At 40.6% G+C, this 23,448-nt stretch overlaps 10 non-coding genes and 3 pseudogenes across 10 annotated transcripts; 11 read left to right on the top strand and 2 right to left on the bottom strand.

Annotated features, from left to right (window-relative positions):
• The first annotated feature begins 519 nt into the window (after nucleotides 1-519).
• LOC135013203 (U1 spliceosomal RNA) lies at nucleotides 520-683 on the top strand. The gene has a single exon (XR_010211934.1). It is a non-coding gene; the product is annotated as a U1 spliceosomal RNA (small nuclear RNA).
• Nucleotides 684-835: 152 nt separating this feature from the next.
• LOC135013220 (U1 spliceosomal RNA) lies at nucleotides 836-971 on the top strand (annotated as a pseudogene).
• Nucleotides 972-1,669: 698 nt separating this feature from the next.
• Nucleotides 1,670-1,833, top strand: LOC135013202 (U1 spliceosomal RNA). The gene has a single exon (XR_010211933.1). It is a non-coding gene; the product is annotated as a U1 spliceosomal RNA (small nuclear RNA).
• A 152-nt stretch (nucleotides 1,834-1,985) lies between these two features.
• LOC135013209 (U1 spliceosomal RNA) lies at nucleotides 1,986-2,148 on the top strand. Its single transcript, XR_010211940.1, has one exon. It is a non-coding gene; the product is annotated as a U1 spliceosomal RNA (small nuclear RNA).
• A 674-nt stretch (nucleotides 2,149-2,822) lies between these two features.
• On the top strand, nucleotides 2,823-2,986 carry LOC135013206 (U1 spliceosomal RNA). The gene has a single exon (XR_010211937.1). It is a non-coding gene; the product is annotated as a U1 spliceosomal RNA (small nuclear RNA).
• Nucleotides 2,987-3,138: 152 nt separating this feature from the next.
• Nucleotides 3,139-3,301, top strand: LOC135013214 (U1 spliceosomal RNA). The gene has a single exon (XR_010211945.1). It is a non-coding gene; the product is annotated as a U1 spliceosomal RNA (small nuclear RNA).
• A 674-nt stretch (nucleotides 3,302-3,975) lies between these two features.
• On the top strand, nucleotides 3,976-4,139 carry LOC135013205 (U1 spliceosomal RNA). Its single transcript, XR_010211936.1, has one exon. It is a non-coding gene; the product is annotated as a U1 spliceosomal RNA (small nuclear RNA).
• Nucleotides 4,140-4,291: 152 nt separating this feature from the next.
• On the top strand, nucleotides 4,292-4,454 carry LOC135013213 (U1 spliceosomal RNA). Its single transcript, XR_010211944.1, has one exon. It is a non-coding gene; the product is annotated as a U1 spliceosomal RNA (small nuclear RNA).
• Nucleotides 4,455-5,128: 674 nt separating this feature from the next.
• Nucleotides 5,129-5,292, top strand: LOC135013201 (U1 spliceosomal RNA). The gene has a single exon (XR_010211932.1). It is a non-coding gene; the product is annotated as a U1 spliceosomal RNA (small nuclear RNA).
• Nucleotides 5,293-5,434: 142 nt separating this feature from the next.
• LOC135013208 (U1 spliceosomal RNA) lies at nucleotides 5,435-5,597 on the top strand. Its single transcript, XR_010211939.1, has one exon. It is a non-coding gene; the product is annotated as a U1 spliceosomal RNA (small nuclear RNA).
• Nucleotides 5,598-10,565: 4,968 nt separating this feature from the next.
• LOC135013226 (U1 spliceosomal RNA) lies at nucleotides 10,566-10,744 on the top strand (annotated as a pseudogene).
• A 2,083-nt stretch (nucleotides 10,745-12,827) lies between these two features.
• LOC135013212 (U1 spliceosomal RNA) lies at nucleotides 12,828-12,990 on the bottom strand. The gene has a single exon (XR_010211943.1). It is a non-coding gene; the product is annotated as a U1 spliceosomal RNA (small nuclear RNA).
• A 9,398-nt stretch (nucleotides 12,991-22,388) lies between these two features.
• On the bottom strand, nucleotides 22,389-22,567 carry LOC135013227 (U1 spliceosomal RNA; annotated as a pseudogene).
• Nucleotides 22,568-23,448: the final 881 nt, after the last annotated feature.

Raw genomic sequence — 23,448 nt, 5'->3', positions numbered from 1 at the left:
TGCTGCAGGGCCCACACCCTTTTACTTGCCTTACAGAGCAGCTCTGGAGCTGTTACAGTGCCCAGCTGCTGCAAGAAATCAGCTTGAATGCTTCAGGGGCTGGGGCATAGCCAACATGAGCCCCACACCAAAGGAGGGTGGAGGTGTTTAATGCAAACTAGGGGTCAGCCAAGCGCCGCAAAAGGCCACCATGCCCTGCACGCCCCTTTTCTCTTTTCATATGCAGACGAGGGTTGAAGCCAACTTTGACCCACTGCTTGGATGACATCACCATATGCAAATCCATCTGCGGCAGGCCTTCCCCCAGGAATGCTTGCACTAGTTGTTGCATTTGGTTTGTTGTTTGGGGGTGCTTCAGTATTAGGCAGTCTTCTGCCCTCCCATGTTCATCTGAAAATATATGTTCTCCCTGCAGTTGTTGTCCCAAGATGAGAGTTCCCTTGTGCTGCCTCAGTTGAATCTCCTTTACTTGACAGAGATGTGCATGAGCAGCGGCCCTCCCCAGCCCTATTCCAAATCATACTTATTTTGCATAGGAGATACCATGGTCATGAAGATTTTTCTCCCAGGGTGAGGTTCATTCATTGCATTTTGGGTATGCTGACCCCTGTGATTTCCCCAAATGTGGGAAACTTGACTGCATTATTTGTGGTAGTGGGAGACTGTGTTTGTGCTTTCCTCTGGTCAGCTCTGGTAAAAGTCAGATTTCTTTGTCTCAGATCTTCCTCTAGCCTTGTTCTTCTTTCGAGAGTTCCCTGGTGCTGCCTCAGTTGGATCTCCTTCACTTCACAGGGGGGAACCCGAGCAGCGACCCTCCCCAGCTCTAGCCCAACTCCTACTTACCTGCCAGGTGAGATACTATGATCATGAAGGTGCTTCTCCCAGGGCAAGGCTCAACCATTGCACTCTGGATGTGCTGCTCCTGCGATTTCCCCAAATGTGGGAAACTTGACTGCATAATTTGTGTTTCCCCTCGTCGGCTCTCGTATAATTCAGATCTCTTTGTCTCAGGTCTCTCTCCAGCCTAGTTTGCTGTCTGTTTCCACTTCTCTTTTCTTGAGCCGCTCCCTTCTATGCCCTTGCGCACTATCCTGACTTCTCCCGTCTGCTTACTTCGTGCCTTCCAACGCACAATGCGAACTACAGGTAGTGCTGCAGGGCCCACACCCTTTTACTTGCCTTGCAGAGTAGCTCTGGAGCAGTTACAGTGCCCAGCTGCTGCAAGAAATCAGCTTGAATGCTTCAGGGGCTGGGGCATAGCCAACATGAGCCCCACACCGAAGGAGGGTGGAGGTGTGTAATGCGAACTAGGGGTCATCCAAGCACTGCAAAAGGCCGCCATGCCCTGCACGCCCCTTTTCTCTTTTCATATGCAGACGAGGGTTGAAGCCAACTTTGACCCACTGCTTGGATGACATCACCATATGCAAATCCATCTGCTGCAGGCCTTCCCCCAGGAATGCTTGCACTAGTTGTTGCATTTGGTTTGTTGTTTGGGGGTGCTTCAGTATTAGGCAGCCTTCTGCCCTCACATGTTCATCTGAAAATATGTGTTCTCCCTGCAGTTGTTGTCCCCAGATGAGAGTTCCCTTGTGCTGCCTCAGTTGAATCTCCTTTACTTGACAGAGATGTGCCTGAGCAGCGGCCCTCCCCAGCCCTATCCCAAATCATACTTATTTTGCATAGGCGATACCATGGTCATGAAGATTGTTCTCCCAAGGTGAGGTTCATTCATTGCATTCTGGGTATGCTGACCCCTGTGATTTCCCCAAATGTGGGAAACTCGACTGCATTATTTGTGGTAGTGGGGGACTGTGTTTGTGCTTTCCTCTGGTCAGCTCTGGAAAAAGTCAGATTTCTTTGTCTCAGATCTTCCTCTAGCCTTGTTCTTCTTTCGAGAGTTCCCTTGTGCTGCCTCAGTTGGATCTCTTTCACTTGACAGGGGGGTGCCCGAACAGCGACCCTCCCCAGCTCTAGCCCAACTCCTACTTACCTGCCAGGTGAGATACTATGATCATGAAGGTGCTTCTCCCAGGGCAAGGCTCACCCATTGCACTCTGGGTGTGCTGCCCCTGCGATTTCCCCAAATGTGGGAAACTTGACTGCATAATTTGTGTTTCCCCTGGTCGGCTCTCGTATAATTCAGATCTCTTTGTCTCAGGTCTCTCTCCAGCCTAGTTTGCTGTCTGTTTCCACTTCTCTTTTCTTCAGCCGCTCCCTTCTATACCCTTGTGCACTATCCTGACTTCTCCTCCCGTCTGCTTACTTTGTGCCTTCCAATGCACAATGCAAACTACAGGTAGTGCTGCAGGGCCCACACCCTTTTACTTGCCTTACAGAGCAGCTCTGGAGCTGTTACAGTGCCCAGCTGCTGCAAGAAATCAGCTTGAATGCTTCAGGGGATGGGGCATGGCCAACATGAGCCCCACACCAAAGGAGGGTGGAGGTGTTTAATGCGAACTAGGGGTCATCCAAGCACCGCAAAAGGCCGCCATGCCCTGCACGCCCCTTTTCTCTTTTCATATGCAGATGAGGGTTGAAGCCAACTTTGACCCACTGCTTGGATGACATCACCGTATGCAAATCCGTCTTCTGCAGAACTTCCCCCAGGAATGCTTGCACTAGTTGTTGCATTTGGTTTGTTGTTTGGGGGTGCTTCAGTATTAGGCAGCCTTCTGCCCTCCCATGTTCATCTGAAAATATGTGTTCTCCCTGCAGTTGTTGTCACCAGATGAGAGTTCCCTTGTGCTGCCTCAGTTGAATCTCCTTTACTTGACAGAGATGTGCATGAGCAGCGGCCCTCCCCATCCCTATTCCAAATCATACTTATTTTGCATAGGAGATACCATGGTCATGAAGATTTTTCTCCCAGGGTGAGGTTCATTCATTGCATTTTGGGTATGCTGACCCCTGTGATTTCCCCAAATGTGGGAAACTCAACTGCATTATTTGTGGTAGTGGGGGACTGTGTTTGTGCTTTCCTCTGGTCAGCTCTGGTAAAAGTCAGATTTCTTTGTCTCAGATTTTCCTCTAGCCTTGTTCTTCTTTCGAGAGTTCCCTTGTGCTGCCTCAGTTGGATCTCCTTCACTTTACAGGGGGGTACCCGAGCAGCGACCCTCCCCAGCTCTAGCCCAACTCCTAATTACCTGCCAGGTGAGATACTATGATCATGAAGGTGCTTCTCCCAGGGCAAGGCTCACCCATTGCACTCTGGGTGTGCTGCTCCTGCGATTTCCCCAAATGTGGGAAACTTGACTGTATAATTTGTGTTTCCCCTGGTCGGCTCTCGTATAATTCAGATCTCTTTGTCTCAGGTCTCTCTCCAGCCTAGTTTGCTGTCTGTTTCCACTTCTCTTTTCTTGAGCCGCTCCCTTCTATGCCCTTGCGCACTATCCTGACTTCTCCTCCTGTCTGCTTACTTTGTGCCTTCCAACGCACAATGCGAACTACAGGTAGTGCTTCAGGGCCCACACCCTTTTACTTGCCTTACAGAGCAGCTCTGGAGCTGTTACAGTGCCCAGCTGCTGCAAGAAATCAGCTTGAATGCTTCAGGGGCTGCGGCATAGCCAACATGAGCCCCACACCAAAGGAGGGTGGAGGTGTTTAATGCAAACTAGGGGTCAGCCAAGCGCCGCAAAAGGCCACCATGCCCTGCACGCCCCTTTTCTCTTTTCATATGCAGACGAGGGTTGAAGCCAACTTTGACCCACTGCTTGGATGACATCACCATATGCAAATCCATCTGCGGCAGGCCTTCCCCCAGGAATGCTTGCACTAGTTGTTGCATTTGGTTTGTTGTTTGGGGGTGCTTCAGTATTAGGCAGCCTTCTGCCCTCCCATGTTCATCTGAAAATATATGTTCTCCCTGCAGTTGTTGTCCCAAGATGAGAGTTCCCTTGTGCTGCCTCAGTTGAATCTCCTTTACTTGACAGAGATGTGCATGAGCAGCGGCCCTCCCCAGCCTTATTCCAAATCATACTTATTTTGCATAGGAGATACCATGGTCATGAAGATTATTCTCCCAGGGTGAGGTTCATTCATTGCATTTTGGGTATGCTGACCCCTGTGATTTCCCCAAATGTGGGAAACTTGACTGCATTATTTGTGGTAGTGGGAGACTGTGTTTGTGCTTTCCTCTGGTCAGCTCTGGTAAAAGTCAGATTTCTTTGTCTCAGATTTTCCTTTAGCCTTGTTCTTCTTTCGAGAGTTCCCTTGTGCTGCCTCAGTTGGATCTCCTTCACTTTACAGGGGGGTACCCGAGCAGCGACCCTCCCCAGCTCTAGCCCAACTCCTACTTACCTGCCAGGTGAGATACTATGATCATGAAGGTGCTTCTCCCAGGGCAAGGCTCACCCATTGTACTCTGGGTGTGCTGCTCCTGCGATTTCCCCAAATGTGGGAAACTTGACTGCATAATTTGTGTTTCCCCTGGTCGGCTCTCGTATAATTCAGATCTCTTTGTCTCAGGTCTCTCTCCAGCCTAGTTTGCTGTCTGTTTCCACTTCTCTTTTCTTCAGCCGCTCCCTTCTATACCCTTGTGCACTATCCTGACTTCTCCTCCCGTCTGCTTACTTTGTGCCTTCCAATGCACAATGCAAACTACACGTAGTGCTGCAGGGCCCACACCCTTTTACTTGCCTTACAGAGCAGCTCTGGAGCTGTTACAGTGCCAAGCTGCTGCAAGAAATCAGCTTGAATGCTTCAGGGGCTGGGGCATAGCCAACATGAGCCCCACACCGAAGGAGGGTGGAGGTGTTTAATGCAAACTAGGGGTCAGACAAGCGCCGCAAAAGGCCACCATGCCCTGCACGCCCCTTTTCTGTTTTCATATGCAGACGAGGGTTGAAGCCAACTTTGACCCACTGCTTGGATGACATCACCATATGCAAATCCATCTGCGGCAGGCCTTCCCCCAGGAATGCTTGCACTAGTTGTTGCATTTGGTTTGTTGTTTGGGGGTGCTTCAGTATTAGGCAGCCTTCTGCCCTCCCATGTTCATCTGAAAATATGTGTTCTCCCTGCAGTTGTTGTCCCCAGATGAGAGTTCCCTTGTGCTGCCTCAGTTGAATCTCCTTAACTTGACAGAGATGTGCCTGAGCAGCGGCCCTCCCCAGTTCTATCCCAAATCATACTTATTTTGCATAGGAGATACCATGGTCATGAAGATTATTCTCCCAGGGTGAGGTTCATTCATTGCATTCTGGGTATGCTGACCCCTGTGATTTCCCCAAATGTGGGAAACTCGACTGCTTTATTTGTGGTAGTGGGGGACTGTGTTTGTGTTTTCCTCTGGTCAGCTCTGGTAAAAGTCAGATTTCTTTGTTTCAGAGCCTTGTTCTTCTTTTGAGAGTTCCCTTGTGCTGCCTCAGTTGGATCTCCTTCACTTGACAGGGGGGTGCCCGAGCAGAGACCCTCACCAGCTCTAGCCCAACTCCTACTTACCTGCCAGGTGAGATACTATGATCATGAAGGTGCTTCTCCCAGGGCAAGGCTCACCCATTGCACTCTGGGTGTGCTGCCCCTGCGATTTCCCCAAATGTGGGAAACTTGACTGCATAATTTGTGTTTCCCCTGGTCGGCTCTCGTATAATTCAGATCTCTTTGTCTCAGGTCTCTCTCCAGCCTAGTTTGCTGTCTGTTTCCACTTCTCTTTTCTTCAGCCGCTCCCTTCTATACCCTTGTGCACTATCCTGACTTCTCCTCCCGTCTGCTTACTTTGTGCCTTCCAATGCACAATGCAAACTACAGGTAGTGCTGCAGGGCCCACACCCTTTTACTTGCCTTACAGAGCAGCTCTGGAGCTGTTACAGTGCCCAGCTGCTGCAAGAAATCTGCTTGAATGCTTCAGGGGATGGGGCATGGCCAACATGAGCCCCACACCAAAGGAGGGTTGAGGTGTTTAATGCGAACTAGGGGTCATCCAAGCACCGCAAAAGGCCGCCATGCCCTGCACGCCCCTTTTCTCTTTTCATATGCAGATGAGGGTTGAAGCCAACTTTGACCCACTGCTTGGATGACATCACCGTATGCAAATCCGTCTTCTGCAGAACTTCCCCCAGGAATGCTTGCACTAGTTGTTGCATTTGGTTTGTTGTTTGGGGGTGCTTCAGTATTAGGCAGCCTTCTGCCCTCCCATGTTCATCTGAAAATATGTGTTCTCCCTGCAGTTGTTGTCCCCAGATGAGAGTTCCCTTGTGCTGCCTCAGTTGAATCTCCTTTACTTGACAGAGATGTGCATGAGCAGCGGCCCTCCCCAGCCCTATTCCAAATCATACTTATTTTGCATAGGAGATACCATGGTCATGAAGATTATTCTCCCAGGGTGAGGTTCATTCTTTTATTTTTACTTAAAGTACAATAACTTTTACCATTTTAATTTGTTTTAATAGTATATTGACAGTATTGTTTTCTTTCAAAAATCCACTTAATTTTCTTTACCCTATTATTAAAATGGTAATTGACAAAAACAAACTACATTGTCACCATAAGAGCAATACAAAATGTACAAGTGATATATTAAAATCATCTTTCCAGCTTGAATTTCAATGATGCATTGGGGCAACGATTTTGTGAGAAACATCTTCACCCTTAAATAAAGATTTTCTTAATTCCTTACCTGTGTGCTAATTAGATATCACCTTGTTTTCACATTAAACAGACTTCCACATGAGAAAGCAGCAAGTATGCAGTGGCGTTAATGTTTCCTGGTGTCAACCTGTATTATTTCAGTAGATATTGAAATGAGGATGCATCTTGCTGCCTTTCCAATGAAGCAAGTTTAATTTAGTAAAAGGTGAAAAACCATCCCTACAAATATGTTAATCAGATACTTGGCTTTGTGGACACTTTTCAGAGAACAAATTAGTTAGCATAAAAATAAAGCCAGAAAATGAAGAGCTGTTTAATCACTCAATTGGATTTTTCTGCCAGCATATTTCTTTTTCTCTGCAACCCACTGCCAAATTGTGCTTCCTAGCTGTTTTTATAAAATCACTGAATCAAATCTAACTCTGATTACATCAGAGAAGGCCAGGTACCCTACACCATAACAGGGGGTTTGAAATTTTGACTTGTCTACTTAAAGATCACCAAAATCTGATAACAAGGTCAATTAAATCCCTGGGTGGGATTAAACAACCAACCTTTTGGTTAATAGCCTTACACACTAACTGATTGCGCCACAGCTACACTTAGCAAAAGTACATACTGACAAAGGCTAATAAGCATTCATCTAGAACGATTCCTAGAAACATTTTAAAAAGTCAATAATGTGGAGAGTTTTTGTAAGATGTTTCTTCCATCAACCAATGAAGAAACACATTGGTACTTTCCCATGATAAGTGAGTGCTTCAGGACCTCTTGCACTTACATGTGCAGCAGAGTACTGTAATGGAAGCATGCTGGGTCCATAACCCAGAGGTAGGCAGATTGAAACTATCCTCTGCTATATGCATTTTTTTTGTTAATTAAAGTAATCCAAAACTGGGATTGATATTTTTGCTCTTTTATTTTTACTTAAAGTACAATAACTTTTACCATTTTAATTTGTTTTAATAGTATATTGACAGTATTGTTTTCTTTCAAAAATCCACTTAATTTTCTTTACCCGATTATTAAAATGGTAATTGACAAAAACAAACTACATTGTCACCAGAAGAGCAATACAAAATGTACAAGTGATATATTAAAATCATCTTTCCAGCTTGAATTTCAATGATGCATTGGGGCAACGATTTTGTGAGAAACATCTTCACCCTTAAATAAAGATTTTCTTAATTCCTTACCTGTGTGCTAATTAGATATCACCTTGTTTTCACATTAAACAGACTTCCACATGCGAAAGCAGCAAGGATGCAGTGGCGTTAATGTTTCCTGGTGTCAACCTGTATTATTTCAGTAGACATTGAAATGAAGATGCATCTTGCTGCCTTTCCAATGAAGCAAGTTTAATTTAGTAATAGGTGAAAAACCATCCCTACAAAGGTGTTAATCAGAGACTTGGCTTTGTGGACACTTTTCAGAGAACAAATTTGTTAGTATAAAAATAAAGCCAGAAAATGAAGAGCTGTTTAATCACTCAATTGGATTTTTCTGCCAGCATATTTCTTTTTCTCTGCAACCCACTGCTAAATTGTTCTTCCTAGCTGTTTTTATAAAATCACTGAATCAAATCTAACTCTGATTACATTAGAGAAGGCCAGGTACCCTACACCATAACAGGGGGTTTGAAATTTTGACTTGTCTACTTAAAGATCACCAAAATCTGATAACAAGGTCAATTAAGTCCCTGGGTGGGATTGAACCACCAACCTTTTGGTTAATAGCCTTACACACTAACTGATTGCGCCAAAACGACACTTTGCAAAAGAACATACTGACAAAGGCTAATAAGCATTCATCTAGAACGATTCCTAGAAACATTTTAAAAAGTCAATAATGTGGAGAGTTTTTGTAAGATGTTTCTTCCATCAACCAATGAAGAAACACATTGGTACTTTCCCATGATGAGTGAGTGCTTCAGGATCTCTTGCACTTACATGTGCAGCAGAGTACTGTAATGGAAGCATGCTGGGTCCATAACCCAGAGGTAGGCAGATTGAAACTATCCTCTGCTATATGCATTTTTTTTGTTAATTAAAGTAATCCAAAACTGGGATTGATATTTTTGCTCTTTTATTTTTACTTAAAGTACAATAACTTTTACCATTTTAATTTGTTTTAATAGTATTGTTTTCTTTCAAAAATCCTATTAATTTTCTTTACCCGATTATTAAAATGGTAATTGACAAAAACAAACTACATTGTCACCAGAAGAGCAATACAAAATGTACAAGTGATATATTAAAATCATCTTTCCAGCTTGAATTTCAATGATGCATTGGGGCAACGATTTTGTGAGAAACATCTTCACCCTTAAATAAAGATGTTCTTAATTCCTTACCTGTGTGCTAATTAGATATCACCTTGTTTTCACATTAAACTGACTTCCACATGAGAAAACAGCAAAGATGCAGTGGCGTTAATGTTTCCTGGTGTCAACCTGTATTATTTCCGTAGATATTGAAATGAGGATGCATCTTGCTGCCTTTCCAATGAAGCAAGTTTAATTTAGTAATAGGTGAAAAACCATCCCTACAAAGATGTTAATCAGATACTTGGCTTTGTGGACACTTTTCAGAGAACAAATTTGTTATCATAAAAATAAAGCCAGAAAATGAAGAGCTGTTTAATCACTCAATTGGATTTTTCTGCCAGCATTTTTCTTTTTCTCTGCAACCCACTGCTAAATTGTGCTTCCTAGCTGTTTTTTTTATAAAATCACTTAATCAAATCTAACTCTGATTACATCAGAGAAGGCCAGGTACCCTACACCATAAGAAGGGGGTTTGAAATTTTGACTTGTCTACTTAAAGATCACCAAAATCTGATAACAAGGTCATGGACAGATACCTTATCAGCAGAGATTGAGACCCTAGATAAGGATGCTATGTTATTGACCATAGGGCATATAAAAGATGCTGTCCTATATATGAGAGATGCTCAAAGTGACATTAGTCTACTGGGTTCTAGAATAAACGCTATGTCGATTTCTGCTAGACGAGTCCTATGGACCCGGCAATAGACAGGTGATGCCGACTCAAAAAGGCATATGGAGGTTTTACCTTACAGGGGTGAGGAATTGTTTGGGGAAGGTCTCTCGGACCTTGTCTCCACAGCTACAGCTGGTAAATCAAATTTTTTGCCTTATATTCCCTCACAGCCTAAGAAAGCACCACATTATCAAATGCAGTCCTTTCGATCACAGAGAAACAAGAAAGTACGAGGTGCGTCCTTTCTTGCCAGAGGTAAGGGCAGAGGGAAGAAGCTGCACAACACAGCTAGTTCCCAGGAACAGAAGTCCTCCCCGGCCTCTACAAAATCCACCGCATGACGCTGGGGCTCCGCTAAAGGAGTCCGCCCAGTTGGGGGCACGTCTTCGAGTTTTCAGCCACATCTGGGTTCATTCGCAGGTGGATCCCTAGGCAATAGAAATTGTTTCTCAGGGTTACAAGCTGAAATTCGAAGAGGTGCCTCCTCGCCGGTTTTTCAAATCGGCCCTACCATCTTCTCCCCAGGAAAGGGAGATAGTGTTAAATGCAATTCACAAATTGTATCTTCAACAGGTGGTGGTCAAGGTTCCCCTGCTTCAACAAGGAAAGGGAAATTATTCGACCCTGTTTGTAGTCCCAAAACCGGACGGTTTGGTCAGACCCATATTAAATTTAAAATCCCTGAACCTATACTTGAAAAGGTTCAAGTTCAAGATGGAATCGCTAAGAGCGGTCATCGCCAGCCTAGAAGGCCTTCCCCCAGGAATGCTTGCACTAGTTGTTGCATTTGGTTTGTTGTTTGGGGGTGCTTCAGTATTAGGCAGCCTTCTGCCCTCCCATGTTCATCTGAAAATATGTGTTCTCCCTGCAGTTGTTGTCCCCAGATGAGAGTTCCCTTGTGCTGCCTCAGTTGAATCTCCTTTACTTGACAGAGATGTGCCTGAGCAGCGGCCCTCCCCAGCCCTATCCCAAATCATACTTATTTTGCATAGGAGATACCATGGTCATGAAGACTGTTCTCCCAGGGTGCGGTTCATTCATTGCATTCTGGGTATGCTGACCCCTGTGATTTCCCCAAATGTGGGAAACTCGACTGCATTATTTAATGCGAACTAGGGGTCATCCAAGCACCGCAAAAGGCCGCCATGCCCTGCATACCCCTTTTCTCTTTTCATAAGCAGACGAGGTTTGAAGCCAACCTTGACCCACTGCTTGGATGACATCACTTGCTGCCTTTCCAATGAAGCAAGTTTAATTTAATAATAGGTGAAAAACCATCCCTACAAAGGTGTTAATCAGATACTTGGCTTTGTGGACACTTTTCAGAGCACAAATTTGTTAGCATAAAAATAAAGCCAGAAAATGAAGAGCTGTTTAATCACTCAATTGGATTTTTCTGCCAGCATATTTCTTTTTCTCTGCAACCCACTGCTAAATTGTGCTTTGTGGCTGTTTTTTTTATAAAATCACTTAATCAAATCTAACTCTGATTACATCAGAGAAGGCCAGGTACCCTACACCATAAGAGGTGGTTTGAAATTTTTACTTGTCTACTTAAAGATCACCAAAATCTGATAACAAGGTCAATTACGTCCCTAGGTGGGATTGAACCACCAACCTTTTGGTTAACAACTGAACACGCTAACTGTTTGTGCCTCAGAGACACTTTGCGAAAGTACATACTGACAAAGGCTAATAAGCATTCATCTAGAACGTTTCCTAGAAAAACTTTAAAAAGTCAATAATCTGGAGAGTTTTTGTAAGATGTTTCTTCCATCAACCAATGAAGAAACACATTGGTACTTTCCCATGATGAGTGAGTGCTTCAGGATCTCTTGCACTTACATGTGCAGCAGAGTACTGTAATGGAAGCATGCTGGGTCCATAACCCAGAGGTAGGCAGATTGAAACTATCCTCTGCTATATGCATTGTTTTTTGTTAATTAAAGTAATCCAAAACTGGGATTGATATTTTTGCTCTTTTATTTTTACTTAAAGTACAATAACTTTTACCATTTTAATTTGTTTTAATAGTATATTGACAGTATTGTTTTCTTTCAAAAATCCACTTAATTTTCTTTACCCTATTATTAAAATGGTAATTGACAAAAACAAACTACATTGTCACCAGAAGAGCAGTACAAAATATACAAGTGATATATTAAAATCATCTTTCCAGCTTTAATTTCAATGATGCCTTGGTGCAACAATTTTGTGAGAAACATCTTCACCCATAAAGAAAGATTTTCTTAATTCCTTACCTGTGTGCTGATTAGATATCACCTTGTTTTCACATTAAACAGACTTCCCCTTGAGGAAGCAGCAAGGATGCAGTGACGTTTATGTTTCCTGGTGTCAACCTGTATTATTTCAGTAGACATTGAAATGAGGATGCATCTTGCTGCCTTTCCAATGAAGCAAGTTTAATTCAGTAATAGGTGAAAAACCATTCCTACTAAAGGTGTTAATCAGAGACTTGGCTTTGTGGACACTTTTCAGAGAGCAAATTTGTTAGCATAAACATAAAATCAGAAAATGAAGAGCTGTTTAATCACTCAATTGGACTTTTCTGCCAGCATAATTTTTTTTCTCTGCAACCCACTGCTAAATTGTGCTTCCTAGCTGTTTTTTATAAAATCACTTAATCAAATCTAACTCTGATTACATCAGAGAAGGCCGGGTACCCTACACCATAAGAGGGGGTTTGAAATTTTGACTTGTCTACTTAAAGATCACCAAAATCTGATAACAAGGTCAATTACGTCCCTGGGTGGGATTGAATCACCAACCTTTAGGTTAATAGCCATACACACTAACTGATTGCGCCATAGCGACACTTTGCGAAAGTACATACTGACAAAGGCTAATAAGCATTCATCTAGAACGTTTCCTAGAAAAACTTTAAAAAGTCAATAATCTGGAGAATTTTTGTAAGAAACACATTGGTACTTTCCCATGATGAGTGAGTGCTTCAGGATCTCTTGCACTTACATGGGCTATTAACCAAAAGGTTCCCACCCAGTGATGTAATTGACATTGTGATCAGATTTTGGTGATCTTTAAGTAGACAAGTCAAAATTTCAAACCCCCTCTTATGGTGTAGGGTACCTGGCCTTCTCTGACGTAATCAGAGTTAGATTTAATTAAGGTGCGCAAGGGCATAGAAGGGAGCGGTTTAAGAAAAGAGAAGTGGAAACAGACAGCAAACTAGGCTGGAGAGAGACCTGAGACAAAGAGATCTGAATTATACGAGAGCCGACCAGGGGAAACACAAATTATGCAGTCAAGTTTCCCACATTTGGGGAAATCGCAGGAGCAGCACACCCAGAGTGCAATGGGTGAGCCTTGCCCTGGGAGAAGCACCTTCATGATCATAGTATCTCACCTGGCAGGTAAGTAGGAGTTGGGCTAGTGCTGGGGAGGGTCGCTGCTCGGGTACGCCCCTGTCAAGTGAAGGAGATCCAACTGAGGCAGCACAAGGGAACTCTCGAAAGAAGAACAAGGCTAGAGGAAGATCTGAGACAAAGAAATCTGACTTTTACCAGAGCTGACCAGAGGAAAGCACAAACACAGTACCCCACTACCACCAGGAAACATTAACGCCACTGCATCCTTGCTGCTTTCTCATGTGGTAGTCTATTTAATGTGAAAACAAGGTGATATCTAATTAGCACACAGAAAAGAAAATTAAGTGAATTTTTGAAAGAAAACAATACTGTCAATATACTATTAAAACAAATTAAAATGGTAAAAGTTATTGTACTTTAAGTAAAAATAAAAGAGCAAAAATGTCAATCCCAGTTTTGGATTACTTTAATTAACAAAAAAAATGCATATAGCAGAGGATAGTTTCAATCTGCCTACCTCTGGGTTATGGACCCAGCATGCTTCCATTACAGTACTCTGCTGCACATGTATGTGCAAGAGATCCTGAAGCACTCACTCATCATGGGAAAGTACCAATGTGTTTCTTCATTGGTTGATGGAAGAAACATCTTACAAAAACTCTCCACATTATTGACTTTTTAAAATGTTTCTAGGAAACGTTCTAGATGAATGCTTATTAGCCTTTTTCAGTATATGCTTTTGCAAAGTGTCGCTGTGGTGCAATCAGTTAGTGTGTAAGGCTATTAACCAAAAGGTTGGTGGTTCAATCCCACCCAGGGACGTAATTGACCTTGTTATCAGATTTTGGTGATCTTTATGTAGACAAGTCAAAATTTCAAACCCCCTCTTATGGTGTAGGGTACCTGGCCTTCTCTGATGTAATCAGAGTTAGATTTGATTCAGTGATTTTATAAAAACAGCTAGGAAGCACAATTTAGCAGTGGGTTGCAGAGAAAAAGAAATATGCTGGCAAAAAAATCCAATTGAGTGATTAAACAGCTCTTCATTTTCTGGCTTTATTTTTATGCTAACAAATTTGTTCTCTGAAAAGTGTCCACAAAGCCAAGTCTCTGATTAACACCTTTGTAGGGATGGTTTTTCACCTATTACTAAATTAAACTTGCTTCATTGGAAAGGCAGCAAGATGCATCCTCATTTCAATATCTACAGAAATAATACAGGTTGACACCAGGAAACATTAACGCCACTGCATCCTTGCTGCTTTCTCATGTGGAAGTCTGTTTAATGTGAAAACAAGGTGATATCTAATTAGCACACAGGTAAGGAATTAAGAAAATCTTTATTTAAGGGTGAAGATGTTTCTCACAAAATCGTTGCCCCAATGCATCATTGAAATTCAAGCTGGAAAGATGATTTTAATATATCACTTGTACATTTTGTATTGCTCTTCTGGTGACAATGTAGTTTGTTTTTGTCAATTACCATTTTAATAATCGGGTAAAGAAAATTAATTGGATTTTTGAAAGAAAACAATACTGTCAATATACTATTAAAACAAATTAAAATGGTAAAAGTTATTGTACTTTAAGTAAAAATAAAAGAGCAAAAATATCAATCCCAGTTTTGGATTACTTTAATTAACAAAAAAAAATGCATATAGCAAAGGATAGTTTCAATCTGCCTACCTCTGGGTTATGGACCCAGCATGCTTCCATTACAGTACTCTGCTGCACATGTAAGTGCAAGAGGTCCTGAAGCACTCACTTATCATGGGAAAGTACCAATGTGTTTCTTCATTGGTTGATGGAAGAAACATCTTACAAAAACTCTCCACATTATTGACTTTTTAAAATGTTTCTAGGAAACGTTCTAGATATATGCTTATTAGCCTTTGTCAGTATGTACTTTTGCAAAGTGTCGCTGTGGCGCAATCAGTTAGTGTGTATGGTTATTAACCAAAAGGTTGGTGGTTCAATCCCACCCAGGGACGTAATTGACCTTGTTATCAGATTTTGGTGATCTTTAAGTAGACAAGTCAAAATTTCAAACCCCCTGTTATGGTGTAGGGTACCTGGCCTTCTCTGATGTAATCAGAGTTAGATTTGATTCAGTGATTTTATAAAAACAGCTAGGAAGCACAATTTAGCAGTGGGTTGCAGAGAAAAAGAAATATGCTGGCAAAAAAATCCAATTGAGTGATTAAACAGCTCTTCATTTTCTGGCTTTATTTTTATGCTAACAAATTTGTTCTCTGAAAAGTGTCCACAAAGCCAAGTCTCTGATTAACACCTTTGTAGGGATGGTTTTTCACCTATTACTAAATTAAACTTGCTTCATTGGAAAGGCAGCAAGATGCATCCTCATTTCAATGTCTACTGAAATAATACAGGTTGACACCAGGAAACATTAACGCCACTGCATCCTTGCTGCTTTCGCATGTGGAAGTCTGTTTAATGTGAAAACAAGGTGATATCTAATTAGCACACAGGTAAGGAATTAAGAAAATCTTTATTTAAGGGTGAAGGTGTTTCTCACAAAATCGTTGCCCCAATGCATCATTGAAATTCAAGCTGGAAAGATGATTTTAATATATCACTTGTACATTTTGTATTGCTCTTCTGGTGACAATGTCGTTTGTTTTTGTCAATTACCATTTTAATAATAGGGTAAAGAAAATTAAGTGGATTTTTGAAAGAAAACAATACTGTCAATATACTATTAAAACAAATTAAAATGGTAAAAGTTATTGTACTTTAAGTAAAAATAAAAGAGCAAAAATATCAATCCCAGTTTTGGATTACTTTAATTAACAAAAAAAAATGCATATAGCAGAGGATAGTTTCAATCTGCCTACCTCTGGGTTATGGGCCCAGCATTTTTCCATTGCAGTACTCTGCTGCACATGTAAGTGCAAGAGATCCTGAAGCACTCACTCATCATGGGAAAGTACCAATGTGTTTCTTCGTTGGTTGATGGAAGAAACATCTTACAAAAACTCTCCAGATTATTGACTTTTTAAAGTTTTTCTAGGAAACGTTCTAGATGAATGCTTATTAGCCTTTGTCAGTATGTACGTTTGTAAAGTGTCTCTGTGGCGCAATCTGTTAGTGTGTTTGGTTATTAATCAAAGGGTTGGTGGTTCAATCCCACCCAGGGATGTAATTGACCTTGTTATCAGATTTTGGTGATCTTTAAGTAGACAAGTCAAAATTTCAAACCCCCTTCTTATGGTGTAGGGTACCTGGCCTACTCTGATGTAATCAGAGTTAGATTTGAATAAGTGATTTTATAAAAAAAACAGCTAGGAAGCACAATTTAGCAGTGGGTTGCAGAGAAAAAGAAATATGCTGGCAGAAAAATCCAATTGAGTGATTAAACAGCTATTCATTTTCTGGCTTTATTTTTATGCTAACGAATTTGTTCTCTGAAAAGTGTCCACAAAGCCAAGTATCTGATTAACATATTTGTAGGGATGGTTTTTCACCTATTACTAAATTAAACTTGCTTCATTGGAAAGGCAGCAAGATGCATCCTCATTTCAATATCTACTGAAATAATACAGGTTGACACCAGGAAACATTAACGCCACTGCATCATTGCTGCTTTCTCATGTGGAAGTCTGTTTAATGTGAAAACAAGGTGATATCTAATTAGCACACAGGTAAGGAATTAAGAAAATCTTTATTTAAGGGTGAAGATGTTTCTCACAAAATCGTTGCCCCAATGCATCATTGAAATTCAAGCTGGAAAGACGATTTTAATATATCACTTGTACATTTTGTATTGCTCTTCTGGTGACAATGTAGTTTGTTTTTGTCAATTACCATTTTAATAATCGGGTAAAGAAAATTAATTGGATTTTTGAAAGAAAACAATACTGTCAATATACTATTAAAACAAATTAAAATGGTAAAAGTTATTGTACTTTAAGTAAAAATAAAAGCTAAAATATCAATCCCAGTTTTGGATTACTTTAATGAACAAAAAAAAAATGCATATAGCAAAGGATAGTTTCAATCTGCCTACCTCTGGGTTATGGGCCCAGCATGCTTCCATTGCAGTTCTCTGCTGCACATGTAAGTGCAAGAGATCCTGAAGCACTCACTCATCATGCGAAAGTACCAATGTGTTTCTTCATTGGTTGCTGGAAGAAACATCTTACAAAAACTCTCCAGATTATTGACTTTTTAAAGTTTTTCTAGGAAACGTTCTAGATGAATGCTTATTAGTCTTTGTCAGTATGTACTTTTCGCAAAGTGTCTCTGTGGCGCAATCGGTTAGTGTGTTCAGCTATTAATCAAAAGGTTGGTGGTTCAATCCCATCCAGGGACGTAATTGACCTTGTGATCAGATTTTGGTAATATTTAAGTAGACAAGTCAAAATTGCAAACCCCCTCTTATGGTGTAGGGTACCTGGCCTTCTCTGATGTAATCAGAGTTAGATTTGATTAAGTGATTTTATAAAAAAACAGCTAGGAAGCACAATTTAGCAGTGGGTTGCAGAGAAAAAGAAAAATGCTGGCAGAAAAATCCAATTGAGTGATTAAACAGCTCTTCATTTTCTGGCTTTATTTTTATGATAACAAATTTGTTCTCTGAAAAGTGTCCACAAAGCCAAGTATCTGATTAACATCTTTGTAGGGATGGTTTTTCACCTATTACTAAATTAAACTTGCTTCATTGGAAAGGCAGCAAGATGCATCCTCATTTCAATATCTACGGAAATAATACAGGTTGACACCAGGAAACATTAACGCCACTGCATCTTTGCTGTTTTCTCATGTGGAAGTCTGTTTAATGTGAAAACAAGGTGATATCTAATTAGCACACAGGTAAGGAATTAAGAACATCTTTATTTAAGGGTGAAGATGTTTCTCACAAAATCGTTGCCCCAATGCATCATTGAAATTCAAGCTGGAAAGATGATTTTAATATATCACTTGTACATTTTGTATTGCTCTTCTTCTGGTGACAATGTAGTTTGTTTTTGTCAATTACCATTTTAATAATCGGGTAAAGAAAATTAATAGGATTTTTGAAAGAAAACAATACTGTCAATATACTATTAAAACAAATTAAAATGGTAAAAGTTATTGTACTTTAAGTAAAAATAAAAGAGCAAAAATATCAATCCCAGTTTTGGATTACTTTAATTAACAAAAAAAATGCATATAGCAGAGGATAGTTTCAATCTGCCTACCTCTGGGTTATGGACCCAGCATGCTTCCATTACAGTACTCTGCTGCACATGTAAGTGCAAGAGATCCTGAAGCACTCACTCATCATGGGAAAGTACCAATGTGTTTCTTCATTGGTTGATGGAAGAAACATCTTACAAAAACTCTCCACATTATTGACTTTTTAAAATGTTTCTAGGAATCGTTCTAGATGAATGCTTATTAGCCTTTGTCAGTATGTTCTTTTGAAAAGTGTCGCTGTGGCGCAATCAGTTAGTGTGTAAGGCTATTAACCAAAAGGTTGGTGGTTCAATCCCACCAAGGGACTTAATTGACCTTGTTATCAGATTTTGGTGATCTTTAAGTAGACAAGTCAAAATTTCAAACCCCCTGTTATGGTGTAGGGTACCTGGCCTTCTCTAATGTAATCAGAGTTAGATTTGATTCAGTGATTTTATAAAAACAGCTAGGAAGAACAATTTAGCAGTGGGTTGCAGAGAAAAAGAAATATGATGGCAGAAAAATCCAATTGAGTGATTAAACAGCTCTTCATTTTCTGGCTTTATTTTTATACTAACAAATTTGTTCTCTGAAAAGTGTCCACAAAGCCAAGTCTCTGATTAACACCTTTGTAGGGATGGTTTTTCACCTATTACTAAATTAAACTTGCTTCATTGGAAAGGCAGCAAGATGCATCTTCATTTCAATGTCTACTGAAATAATACAGGTTGACACCAGGAAACATTAACGCCACTGCATCTTTGCTGTTTTCTCATGTGGAAGTCTGTTTAATGTGAAAACAAGGTGATATCTAATTAGCACACAGGTAAGGAATTAAGAAAATCTTTATTTAAGGGTGAAGATGTTTCTCACAAAATCGTTGCCCCAATGCATCATTGAAATTCAAGCTGGAAAGATGATTTTAATATATCACTTGTACATTTTGTATTGCTCTTCTGGTGACAATGTAGTTTGTTTTTGTCAATTACCATTTTAATAATCGGGTAAAGAAAATTAAGTGGATTTTTGAAAGAAAACAATACTGTCAATATACTATTAAAACAAATTAAAATGGTAAAAGTTATTGTACTTTAAGTAAAAATAAAAGAGCAAAAATATCAATCCCAGTTTTGGATTACTTTAATTAACAAAAAAAAATGCATATAGCAGAGGATAGTTTCAATCTGCCTACCTCTGGGTTATGGACCCAGCATGCTTCCATTACAGTACTCTGCTGCACATGTAAGTGCAAGAGGTCCTGAAGCACTCACTTATCATGGGAAAGTACCAATGTGTTTCTTCATTGGTTGATGGAAGAAACATCTTACAAAAACTCTCCACATTATTGACTTTTTAAAATGTTTCTAGGAATCGTTCTAGATGAATGCTTATTAGCCTTTGTCAGTATGTACTTTTGCAAAGTGTAGCTGTGGCGCAATCAGTTAGTGTGTAAGGCTATTAACCAAAAGGTTGGTTGTTCAATCCCACCCAGGGACTTAATTGACCTTGTTATCAGATTTTGGTGATCTTTAAGTAGACAAGTCAAAATTTCAAACCCCCTGTTATGGTGTAGGGTACCTGGCCTTCTCTGATGTAATCAGAGTTAGATTTGATTCAGTGATTTTATAAAAACAGCTAGGAAGCTCAATTTGGCAGTGGGTTGCAGAGAAAAAGAAATATGCTGGCAGAAAAATCCAATTGAGTGATTAAACAGCTCTTCATTTTCTGGCTTTATTTTTATGCTAACTAATTTGTTCTCTGAAAAGTGTCCACAAAGCCAAGTATCTGATTAACATATTTGTAGGGATGGTTTTTCACCTATTACTAAATTAAACTTGCTTCATTGGAAAGGCAGCAAGATGCATCCTCATTTCAATATCTACTGAAATAATACAGGTTGACACCAGGAAACATTAACGCCACTGCATCCTTGCTGCTTTCTCATGTGGAAGTCTGTTTAATGTGAAAACAAGGTGATATCTAATTAGCACACAGGTAAGGAATTAAGAAAATCTTTATTTAAGGGTGAAGATGTTTCTCACAAAATCGTTGCCCCAATGCATCATTGAAATTCAAGCTGGAAAGATGATTTTAATATATCACTTGTACATTTTGTATTGCTCTTATGGTGACAATGTAGTTTGTTTTTGTCAATTACCATTTTAATAATAGGGTAAAGAAAATTAAGTGGATTTTTGAAAGAAAACAATACTGTCAATATACTATTAAAACAAATTAAAATGGTAAAAGTTATTGTACTTTAAGTAAAAATAAAAGCTAAAATATCAATCCCAGTTTTGGATTACTTTAATGAACAAAAAAAAAAAAAATCATATAGCAAAGGATAGTTTCAATCTGCCTACCTCTGGGTTATGGGCCCAGCATGCTTCCATTGCAGTACTCTGCTGCACATGTAAGTGCAAGAGATCCTGAAGCACTCACTCATCATGCGAAAGTACCAATGTGTTTCTTCATTGGTTGCTGGAAGAAACATCTTACAAAAACTCTCCAGATTATTGACTTTTTAAAGTTTTTCTAGGAAACGTTCTAGATGAATGCTTATTAGTCTTTGTCAGTATGTGCTTTTTGCAAAGTGTCTCTGTGGCGCAATCGGTTAGTGTGTTCAGCTATTTATCAAAAGGTTGGTGGTTCAATCCCACCCAGGGACGTAATTGACCTTGTGATCAGATTTTGGTGATATTTAAGTAGACAAGTCAAAATTGCAAACCCCCTCTTATGGTATAGGGTACCTGGCCTTCTCTGATGTAATCAGAGTTAGATTTGATTAAGTGATTTTATAAAAAAACAGCTAGGAAGCACAATTTAGCAGTGGGTTGCAGATAAAAAGAAAAATGCTGGCAGAAAAATCCAATTGAGTGATTAAACAGCTCTTCATTTTCTGGCTTTATTTTTATGATTACAAATTTGTTCTCTGAAAAGTGTCCACAAAGCCAAGTATCTGATTAACATCTTTGTAGGGATGGTTTTTCACCTATTACTAAATTAAACTTGTTTCATTGGAAAGGCAGCAAGATGCATCCTCATTTCAATATCTACGGAAATAATACAGGTTGACACCAGGAAACATTAACGCCACTGCATATTTGCTGTTTTCTCATGTGGAAGTCTGTTTAATGTGAAAACAAGGTGATATCTAATTAGCACACAGGTAAGGAATTAAGAAAATCTTTATTTAAGGGTGAAGATGTTTCTCACAAAATCGTTGCCCCAATGCATCATTGAAATTCAAGCTGGAAAGATGATTTTAATATATCACTTGTACATTTTGTATTGCTCTTCTGGTGACAATGTAGTTTGTTTTTGTCAATTACCATTTTAATAATCGGGTAAAGAAAATTAATTGGATTTTTGAAAGAAAACAATACTGTCAATATACTATTAAAACAAATTAAAATGGTAAAAGTTATTGTACTTTAAGTAAAAATAAAAGAGCAAAAATATCAATCCCAGTTTTGGATTACTTTAATTAACAAAAAAAAATGCATATAGCAGAGGATAGTTTCAATCTGCCTACCTCTGGGTTATGGACCCAGCATGCTTCCATTACAGTACTCTGCTGCACATGTAAGTGCAAAAGATCCTGAAGCACTCACTCATCATGGGAAAGTACCAATGTGTTTCTTCATTGGTTGATGGAAGAAACATCTTACAAAAACTCTCCACATTATTGACTTTTTAAAATGTTTCTAGGAATCGTTCTAGATGAATGCTTATTAGCCTTTGTCAGTATGTACTTTTGCAAAGTGTCGCTGTGGCGCAATCAGTTAGTGTGTAAGGCTATTAACCAAAAGGTTGGTGGTTCAATCCCACCCAGGGACTTAATTGACCTTGTTATCAGATTTTGGTGATCTTTAAGTAGACAAGTCAAAATGTCAAACCCCCTGTTATGGTGTAGGGTACCTGGCCTTCTCTGATGTAATCAGAGTTAGATTTGATTCAGTGATTTTATAAAAACAGCTAGGAAGCACAATTTAGCAGTGGGTTGCAGAGAAAAAGAAATATGCTGGCAGAAAAATCCAATTGAGTGATTAAACAGCTCTTCATTTTCTGGCTTTATTTTTATGCTAACAAATTTGTGCTCTGAAAAGTGTCCACAAAGCCAAGTATCTGATTAACACCTTTGTAGGGATGGTTTTTCACCTATTATTAAATTAAACTTGCTTCATTGGAAAGGCAGCAAGTGATGTCATCCAAGCAGTGGGTCAAAGTTGGCTTCAAACCTCGTCTGCTTATGAAAAGAGAAAAGGGGTATGCAGGGCATGGCGGCCTTTTGCGGTGCTTGGATGACCCCTAGTTCGCATTAAATAATGCAGTCGAGTTTCCCACATTTGGGGAAATCACAGGGGTGAGCATACCCAGAATGCAATGAATTAACCGCACCCTGGGAGAACAGTCTTCATGACCATGGTATCTCCTATGCAAAATAAGTATGATTTGGGATAGGGCTGGGGAGGGCCGCTGCTCAGGCACATCTCTGTCAAGTAAAGGAGATTCAACTGAGGCAGCACAAGGGAACTCTCATCTGGGGACAACAACTGCAGGGAGAACACATATTTTCAGATGAACATGGGAGGGCAGAAGGCTGCCTAATACTGAAGCACCCCCAAACAACAAACCAAATGCAACAACTAGTGCAAGCATTCCTGGGGGAAGGCCTGCAGCAGATGGATTTGCATATGGCGATGTCATCCAAGCAGTGGGTCAAAGTTGGCTTCAACCCTCGTCTGCATATGAAAAGAGAAAAGGGGCGTGCAGGGCATGGCGGCCTTTTGCGGCACTTGGATGACCCCTAGTTCGCATTAAACACCTCCACCCTCCGTCGGTGTGGGGCTCATGTTGGCTATGCCCCAGCCCCTGAAGGATTCAAGCTGATTTCTTGCAGCAGCTGGGCACTGTAACAGCTCCAGAGCTGCTCTGTAAGGCAAGTAAAAGGGTGTGGGCCCTGCAGCACTACCTGTAGTTCGCATTGTGCGAGACCCCTAGTTCGCATTAAACACCCCCACCCTCCTTCGGTGTGGGGCTCATGTTGGCCATGCCCCAGCCCCTGAAGCATTCACGCTGATTTCTTGCAGCAGCTGGGCACTGTAACAGCTCAAGAGCTGCTCTATAAGGCAAGTAAAAGGGTGTGGGCCCTGCAGCACTACCTGTAGTTTGCATTGTGCATTGGAAGGCACAAAGTAAGCAGACGGGAGGAGAAGTCAGGATAGTGCACAAGGGTATAGACGGGAGGGGCTCAAGAAAAAAGAAGTGGAAACAGACAGCAAACTAGGCTTCCAATGCACAATGCAAACTACAGGTAGTGCTGCAGGGCC

Source organism: Pseudophryne corroboree, unplaced genomic scaffold (assembly GCF_028390025.1).
Source record: "Pseudophryne corroboree isolate aPseCor3 unplaced genomic scaffold, aPseCor3.hap2 scaffold_2677, whole genome shotgun sequence".
NCBI lineage: Eukaryota > Metazoa > Chordata > Amphibia > Anura > Myobatrachidae > Pseudophryne > Pseudophryne corroboree.
Note: the sequence above shows the minus strand (reverse complement) of the source record. Positions and strands in the feature narration are given on the sequence as shown.